This window comes from Charadrius vociferus, unplaced genomic scaffold, assembly GCF_000708025.1.
Source record: "Charadrius vociferus isolate BGI_N301 unplaced genomic scaffold, ASM70802v2 scaffold37, whole genome shotgun sequence".
NCBI classification, from domain to species: Eukaryota; Metazoa; Chordata; class Aves; order Charadriiformes; family Charadriidae; genus Charadrius; species Charadrius vociferus.
Window position 1 is genome coordinate 150,309 of NW_009649457.1, and position 9,542 is coordinate 159,850.

Genomic DNA, 9,542 nt, shown 5'->3' on the forward strand with positions numbered 1-9,542 from the left:
GAACACGGAGGCCATCAGGAAAGCAGGAAGTGCTGAAAACTTCATAAAAATCCTCAGAAAGAAATCCCCAAATCATTCCCCATCTCTGCCAACCCTGCCTTTCAAGGTCAAACAATATCCCTCCCTCAAACACAGAGATCAATACAGGCTGATCGATACCAACATGTGCTTGATAACTTTTCTGTTTGGTGGGAACAAACATGGGAGTTTTTCAATGAGGTGTCAGAATTGAAGAAGACTGAGAAAAGCAGACATTAGCTTAGTGGCAGTGCCTGCCCTCGGTCCTCACATTTCCCCAGGGTGTGAGGAACTGATCCGCCCCACGAAGCCTGCCTTCTGAGAGGATCTGAGAATAGAGACACAGGAGTCTGCAGGGTTATGCCGGTCACAGACACATTCCCACCAGCAGCATTCAGCAGCTTCCCAGGACGATCCTGCCCCAGTGAGCCCTGCCCAGAGCAGCAGTACTGATTTCTTCAGGGATAGCAACCCAAGGCAGGAGTCGTGCCTCCAAATAAGAAAATGGCTTGAGAAGTGAAAGTTGTTGCTGCTTTTTCAAAAAATTTGGACATTTCTTGTTGTTTGCTAACCGTTTTCTAACAGAATTAATTCCCCAAATTAATTCCTCTGATGTTTAAGAACATTCTCTAAATTCCCAGCTTATCTTTATCCATGCACAGCTCACCCCTATTCACTCATGTTCCAAAAATGAGCTTTAACGTCAGCATTTATCCAGTCTGTGTTTAAAGTTATATCATCTGAGTTCTTTAATCACTTCACATTAGGTAGGCTCTTCATTTCTTTGATCATACCAGTATTCCTCCTCTGGACCTGACCCAGTTTGCATACAGCCTTCAGAGAGTGACTGGAAATGTATGCAGTCTTCCAAGCAAGGTCTTACCATGCCTTAATACACTAAAATTTCCCCATCTCTGCTACAAATATTTTGTCCAGAGTGTGACATTTACCTATGAAAATCACAGCTGCATGATACCAGCTGCTCACAGTTATCCTGCACGTCACTGATAGACCCTGTGTTTTCCCCTGTCTCTCTCACTTTCCCCCAATGAACTCCCAGTTGGAGCTGAACTTTCTGCTCATTTCTCATGCACATAACCATGCCATTCTGAACTATCCAATTCCCATTTGTGTTATTCCTTAAGGACACCCAAGCTCTCCCTGCTGAATAACCCTGAACTGCCTCTGACGATGCTTCCTAGCTTTATGTCTTTAGGAAACATCACTAGCAAAATCTTACTTTTTAATGCTCAAAGCATGATTTGACGTATTGAATAGCTTCCATTTTGAGACTATTCTCTACTAACAACTTCCCTTCAGACCACTAGTTCCTCTTTCAACATTCCTGTTATTGTCCTCTAGCCCATTTGCTGCTCCTTACTTCTCAGCAAAGGATATTACAGACGGAAGAAGTCCACATGGGTTCAAGGGGAGGCAGGACAAGCACTTGAGAGATGCATTTCGGGTTACTAACCAGATAAAATATAATAGACTTAGCAAGTTCCCTGGGAAAAAAAAAAAATAAATGAAGATACCATATCTGCTTGCCCTGCTCCCACTCTTCCCTAGCTGACCACCTGCCACCGCTTTTGGAAAAAGTAATATTGGGTTGTGTGGTTCCTTCATTGCAATCACTATCTTGAGTTCCACCTTCCCATATTAAGGTCGAATCCTTCCTATTGCTAGTGGCTGATGCCTCACTGCCCAGGAACAGAGGCTTTCACAAGCTCCATAAAAAGTCACAGCTACCAGCTAGTGCTGGCAAGGGTCCCCACGGGGCTGGGCTGAGTTCCACATACCTCTACAATACGGAGACGTCTACGGGAAAACCAAACCCGGCCCACAGCCAGCTGTCTGTCTCCAGTCCCTTCCAGCCCAGGATTCCAGTATGTTCGTACTCTTTTTCTAGGAAAGTGCTGCTACCAACATTTTACACGCAGGAGACTGGGGCAACAAGGAGATGTGAATCACTGGGAAGGCTGTGGAAAAGGGAGAACCGATCCTACGACCCCCAGCGCCCATCGTTTAGCCCTAATGCTTAGTACTGTCCAAGCAAGAGCACAAAGAAATAGCTGAACACTTTTAGGCAGAGAGAAATCAGCACAGAAACAACAGAGCAGCTCCTGAACCATGCCTGAAGTCTCAGCTTCAATCTGATAAACCAAGCTCATAAAGCTGTACAGAAAACTTTGAAATAAAGCAAAGCCTGGACATAACTGATCCAGCCTGAGATTTCAGAGTGTTTGAATCACGAGCTCAGTTCTAAGAGCAACCCTGTTTCTTTAAGCACTCACTCAAATATTGATGATAACACTGAGTGGGAATATAAACTCCTTCACTAATCAAAGCCTTGGCAGAAGGAGCAGAAAGGGTATTATTGCAAAAAAACATATGCCTTCTAATCTGGCAATCAATTGCTCTGAGCAGTTCATGGTAACAATGGATATTAAGGTGCTACTGCCTTCCCTCCTATTAAAATTAGTTTTCAAAATGGGATCAATGCTGCCTTTACAGCACAATGTACCTAAACCATTAGTTTCACCATGACTTAACAATTCCCCACTGCCATGAGGAAAGTCTTAAGTTGCCACATTACATACTAGATTGGAGCTGGTGAATTTTGCAGCTGCAGTTCTGCTGTATTCACTGGTTTGTATTCTGACCTCAAATAAAAATTGTGTATTTCCAACTAAGCAGCTGAAAAGCTGCAGGGCTGAGCTGAATCCGCAGCCCTGAAATGGTTCACTGCCTACATACTAAGTACAACCACAGATTGCTGTGTACACAGCACGCACGGATCAAGGAAGGTGACTGCTCATGGTTCCTATGATGTACACCAAAGTGACATTCCCTTCCCACTGCAGGGGCATCGCCTGGCTGACTCAAAGTGAGGGTGACTGCACCATAAAAAAGGCTCTGCTCACAGAGACTGCTTTGGGAGGGATGCAGCAGGGAAGGGGCAAGCCGAGGAGAAGAAAAACATCACTGTTGGACGCACAAGAGGCCACATCCAAGAATGGAAAAAGCCTCCTGCCCTCCTGCTTCAGTACTGAGTCATAAAGATTCCAGTTTTCCAAGGCAACAGCAAGTATGAAAACTGCTCCGGATTTCATGCAGAAAACCCACACTCGCCTCTCTCTGCGCATGCCAAAGCACTTCCCTGCCATCACTGCTCAGAGCAACAGCAAAAGCCAAGCACTCAGATCTGTCAACTCACCACAAAGTGAGTCCCCAGCAGACCTCCCTCTTCTCAAACACTCCCACCTTGGCAACAAAGCCCAGGGAGCACATAACCACCAGCTGATTTATTAGAGACATGTGAGATTACTTATGGTTGTTTATACTGATTTTTTTTTTTTCCTAAGTTTCTCCATTTACCACCCAAACTGGACACGCAAGTGCTGCTCTGCAGTGTTACCTGCCCCAGCCAGCTATGTTTTAGTGGCAAATAAAGCAACGTCTAGACAGCTTGTGCTTCTGCAAAGCACCCTGTGATTAAAAGAGACTATTGAAGGCACACTCAAAAACCAGCCACTAGCAGGAAAGCTACAGCTGTACAACATTGGCAAGGCATAAGGCTCCAGTGCCACCCATGAGATTGCCTGTGCTCCGGAGCACCCAAATCCCAGTAGGCATCTAGGAAAGCTGCCAGGGACAGCTAATGGACAACCACTGAAAACTTCTGCTAAAAAGCTTCGGTAATGCAGGCTTGTAACTGAATCCTGGAGACCCCATCCACCACTTGTGCATTTAACCTGCTGGCTCTCTTCGTCTGTATCGTCTACGGTACCCATACTGTTAGCTGAAGGGATAAGGTCTATACATAAACAGCAACGTGACATAAGTTATAATCATTACCATGACACCTCACCTAGCATAGATTGCGCATCCCCACCCATAATCATCATGCATGACCGGCTCATTGGGAAGGGATCTGTGGTTACCGCAGACCACAGGCTGAACTTGAGTGGTTGTGGCATTTTGCTTTAAAGCAAGGAACAAGTATGTAGGGCTGTATGAGCAGGCATGTCATATGCGAGATGTGGAGTAATCCTTCCTCTCTGCCCAACCCTGGCACATGCCTCGTGGATGTGTCCTACACGGATAAACCGGTGAGAGTTCAAAGACAGCAAGGAAAAACAGAAAGGAGTGAATTGCAAAGCAAAAGGGTTAGTTCTCTGTAGAAAGCTAGGGGGTACATGAAAGCAGTTCTGAAATGTATAAAAGGCTGCTGCCAAGAGCAAGTGAATGAGCTGTTCTACACATCCCTGACAAAACGAATAGGCTCCCTGAGGGGCAGCCAGGGAAGTTTATATTAGACATCAGGTATGGCAGTTAAAACTAGCCATTTATTTTTCCACAAAAAAAGCAGAGCAGTCAGGAGGTAATACTGGTTTTCTTAATATTTTTCATGGTCCTGTCTGTCTCAGAAGCTCTTTGCTTTACTTATTTAGAGGCATGCCTGTTAATTTTCACAGGCTCTTAGTGTCAGAAATTGTCAACAATTTATTTTTCTGGCTTTGCCGCCAAAGAAATGCCCATCTTAGGTCCTTCGCCAACCCAGTGTGCCATGGTATCAGAAGATACCGACAGAGGGAAGGGACTGGACTGCTAAGATGCAGGATGCAGTGGATAATGTCCCAGTCACTGTGAGCTTCTGGAGAGAAGAAACACAAGGTATCGTGTCATGGTTTAGCCAAACTGGCCACTGGGGGTGTGGGGTACCCCAGATGGGACTGACAGATGCTACCCCTCACCCCTCTTCAAAGGGAGAGGCAGAGGAGGGGAAAAAAGAATTATAAGTTTAGAAGGAACTAAACTACTTGAATAAAATATTAATAATAAAATAAAAATAAAATTATGAAACAAATGCAAAACTGTATCAAGCTCCCAGGATGGCGATGATGTCATCGGCTGGCACTGGGGCAGTCCCAGACTGGGCTCAGTGACAGACGGGAACTGGATTCCAGATCTGGATTCAGGATAGGGATCAGAGACAGACGAACAGACAGAGTCCTCCTCAGACGTCGGCCATTGCAGAAAGAGCACTGACACTTTGATCCCTCAGCTTTACACTGAGTATGAGGCAGATGGGATGGAATACCCCATTGGTCAATTTTGGGTCACCTGTCCTGTCTGCTCCTCCCCCCAGATGGGACCCCTCTATGCTTTTCCGCTTCTGACCCTCCAACGGGGCAAATGACAAAGTCAGCTGCCCTTGGGGGTTACAGCAATAGGTATAAGCAGGAGCCTCTCTGCATACCATGCCTGGGCATCAACTGTGAACATCGGCCTGATCACTCTGAGAGCGAACAGTGTCTGCACAATATGCTGTTAACTTCAGTAGCTGGAAGAGGCCTGGCTAAGAAGCAAAGTTACTGAACAAAATTGGTCCTGTTTTACCTCAAACCAGGACACATGGCATAGTCTACGTCCACTATGCCTGGGTCAGGGAGATGTAACTATATGGCTTCGGGAAGTCTTATTCTTGTATGATTTCTGTTTGACTCAGAGGAGCAGGAAGCCTCTAATGCAGGATTAAAAGCTGAGACCACTTTATTCTGTGAGGCAGAATACCTGGAGAAACAGAAACATGCTCCTGGGAAGACACAGCAAATGTACAGTTACAGCCTGAGAGTGGAAAATCATCCCACACCAGCTGATCCGGTAGCTAATCCACCTGGCTGTTAAAAACATACTCCAGGTTGGGTTTCTTTTCCTAAATAGAGTACGTTTAGCACCAGCTTTCAGCCAGTGGATTCATCCTTCTTTCATCCACGACAGTGAAGTGACTTTTTCTCAATAATTCAGTCTTGTTAAAGATGATTCTTGACCACAGCTGAGAGCCCTCCTAACTTTTTTTTCGGTTATCGCTTCCCATCTAACACAGCAGGCTGTCCTGGATCATCAGTCAGCTGTAGTCAAGGTCTCCACATCAGGTAAGCCCACAATTGAACAACCTTTTGGCTGTATGTGCTTATCGGTGTATGCTTAATTGGCACAAAGAGTCTAATCTGCAGCACCTAGCTGCTGTGTGGCCAGTTGTGCAAGCTCTACCTCCTCCAAAAGACACATTCAACCAACAAGGCAGCCACCCCGAAGGCAGGTAGACACACAGGCCCAGAAATGGGAGGTACGTACCCATCCACAGCGTGCTACAGTTTTGCTCAGGTTGGAGAAAGACCCACAGCAAAGGAGATGCTATAGGGATAAAGGGGATCCGAGCGTGGGAGGAAATCCTGCCATGTTCTTTAAAATAGAAAATAAAAGCTGGCAGAGGCAAAGCCCGGGCACCGGTGATGAGGCAAGCCACGAAGGCAAAGCAGGTCAGAGGAGCCGCCTGATAAACAAGCCAAGCTTAGATGGTGCTGGACAGACTGAAACAGGGCTCAGCCTCATGGGAAGCAGAGGAAAGAGCCAGGGCACTCTGCTCCACAGGGTTCCCCGTGGAGACATCTCAGCACTACAGGAACTGCTGGAAACCGTGGTGTGGGGCTCTGGCACCGCGCAGAAAACTATTGAGAAACATCCAGCAAAGAGGTGCTTAAAGATTACAAACAAGGTCATATGTCCCCATGCTCCCCAGACACATTCCAGTCAGGGGAACAAGAGTGTGCCAGGGTGGAAAGAGCCCTGAAAGAGCCCTCAGGAGCTTTGTAATGTACAATAATACACAAAGCTTTGGCTCAGACCTAATAATAAGCAGCAAGGATGATGACTCAGAGAGCTCCTTTGTTGGGTGGACATGGGAGAGGAGCAGGAAGGAGCAGAAGAACGGAGGAGGAGGAAGCCCCTGATGAAGGACCGATTGCCCAGACCATGTTCCTGGAAAAGCAGAAACATGCTTTTCATCTCCCTGACGTATTTCCATCTCTGGACAATTCTGAATTCTGTGCTTTCAATACACACTTAAGAAAGCACTCCATCTTGTGCACAAACCCAGCATGTGCCCCTCAACACACAGCAAAGAAAAGAGAAGACCAGCTAAATGGTGAAATGGTGAGGATGGTAGCAAGGGCTGAGCATGTGAGATACAACAGTCCAAGCCAGAAGATGACCGGCTGCTCTGCTCTCACTCATTCTCAGTGCCGTGACCACAGAAAACTCTCGGTCATGATGTTCTTACAGGACCTGCTCTCCATCCCTGGGAACATCTGCCAGAATTAGTAATCCCATATCAGAGGAGGTGAAGCATGGAGCACCAAAGAGCTCCTTTAGCGACCTTTTTAGCAATTTTTGCACGGCTGCTGCTTTCACAGCAACTTTCTGTATCAGCTTAAAATAAATCCAGCCCTTCTGAAAGTAAAGTACTCAGAGACCACAGAAGCATCTGGCCCTTCCTCTACAAAGCCAGAAATTAGCACAGATGTATCTGGGGATGCAAATGTGGAGGCCAAGGAGCTATAGAAGGGGACTAAAGCTGTAGTTCTGAACCCCAGCATCTGAAAAGAGAAGTGTGGTCTCCCCTGTCCGTGACACTACTCCTGTCAACTGTGAGCAAATAGGTAAGCCGCAGCACTGGCCCCAAGTTTGCAGCCAGGAGATGTCACAGCTCTTTTCCTCTTCTTCTGTGTGCAAGACTGCATGTATTAAGCCATGTAACAGCAATGGGCAGTCCACTCCCACAGGGGGTAACTTCTCCTACATCCCATATTAGACCAAGAAAGAGTAGAGCCACACCGACTATCTACAAGAGAGAGTGTCTCTGTCTTCAGATGGGGCTTCTTTGAGCATGAGCCCTCCAAGAAGCATTTCTGTGAGCTCTAGGCTCCATACACTGAAGACAAGGACTCAGTGGCATCTGCTGCTTCCCAGTCAGGTCCCCTGTTTTCCAGCACACAACAGGGCTGATGCTGCAGCAGCGTGGGAGCAGCTGAATTGCATACCCACCACAGGACTTGACCAGCAACAGGCAAAACCCAGCCAGAGGTAAACAAACTACAGCTTCCAGCTCCTCCGTGGGATGGTGAGTCCTCCTCAGATGTCGGCCACTGCAGAAAGAGTGCTGACCCTTTGATCCCTCAGCTTTTATACTGAGCCTGAGGCAGATGGGATGGAATACCCTGTGGGTCCGTTTTGGGTCACCTGTCCTGTCCACTCTGCCCTGCGGGTGGGACCCCTCTATGCTTTTCCGCTTCTGACCCTCCAACAGGGCACATAACAAAGTCAGCTGCCCTTGGGGGTTACAGCAGTAAGTGTAGGTAAGAGCCTCTCTGGGCATCAACTATAAACATCGGTCTGATGGCTCTGAGAGTGAAGTGTCTGCACAATATGCTGTTAATTTCAGTAGTTAGAGGAGGCCCAGCTAAGAAGCAAAGTTACTGAGCAAAATTGGTCCTGTTTTACCTCAAACCAGGACACAGAGCTATAGCAGTTAATCCAACATGTAGATTTAATATGCGTTCTGCAATTAAACCAATCTCCAGTTACCAGTCCTCAAGATAAACCTAACATAGGGCCAGAATCCTTACATATGCCATTGCTACAGCCCAAGACTTTTTAGCGAAGCTGCCAGATCTGGCTACCAGCAGGGACCTGGCAGCAGGCTAGATTAAAGCTCAGGTTAACCCCCGCCCTGGCATTCCCTGTACCTCTCATTAGACCTAACAATAATACTCACAACACACTGGGAAAGCTCAGTAGCACATAACCTAATTAGAAGTGAAAGTCTCACATCCTCTTGGTGACCAGAACATCTGCTGAGAACCTGAGGATCAGTGTCCTGTGTGGTCAGCAGGGCAGCAAGGAGAGGAAAACACCGGGGAGCCCTGCTGGACACCCCCCTGCTGCCCCCTCCCAAGGGTCCAAGGCTGCTCTCTATGGAAGATTCCCAACGCTTTGGCTGAAACGGCGCCAGCATTTGGGCACGGCTCGGTGTTATTTTTAACACTTGCTCACATAACTCTTTGGATGAATCCTGGGAAGAGCTTGTCACCAAAATAGTACACTGTGGGCACTATTTATACACCCACTGGCAGCACAGCAGTGTATGCTAAGGGGGGAAAGCTAGAGGACCCCCTTCCCTCCTCACAGCTTAGCAACTAGGGATCTGGGGTGTGGGGAGGCTAAAATATGGTTTGTTGTTTGGGCGAGTCCTCAGAAGTAAACCATCACCTGCAGAAAGGTCTGATACCCTCGTCTGCCTTGTTTAGGAGACCCTTGTCCACATGGGAGGGAAGCCCAGGTACAGCAAGCCTGGGGAAGATGGATGGCTGTGTGTACAGGGGCAGGCGCATCCCAGCTGCTGTGGACTAAAAAAGGAACGGTTGTGCCTGAACACCAGCTGGGTCAGAAGAAAATGCTGCTGCCCTCCTGTTTTATCTGTCCTTGGCTACTGCAGGGAAGTCCAGCAGGGGTGGGATTTCTTGGTCATCACCTCTTTTCCCTACGCAGCCCCAGTAAAGGTGTGCAGTGGTGGGGGAAGGTGAAGCATTAAATGACAGTGAGGTTGGCTGGAAAGAAGGCACCAGATTGACAAGACTGACTCTCCTTCATCCCTAGGGACAACAGCAGCCTCATGCCCC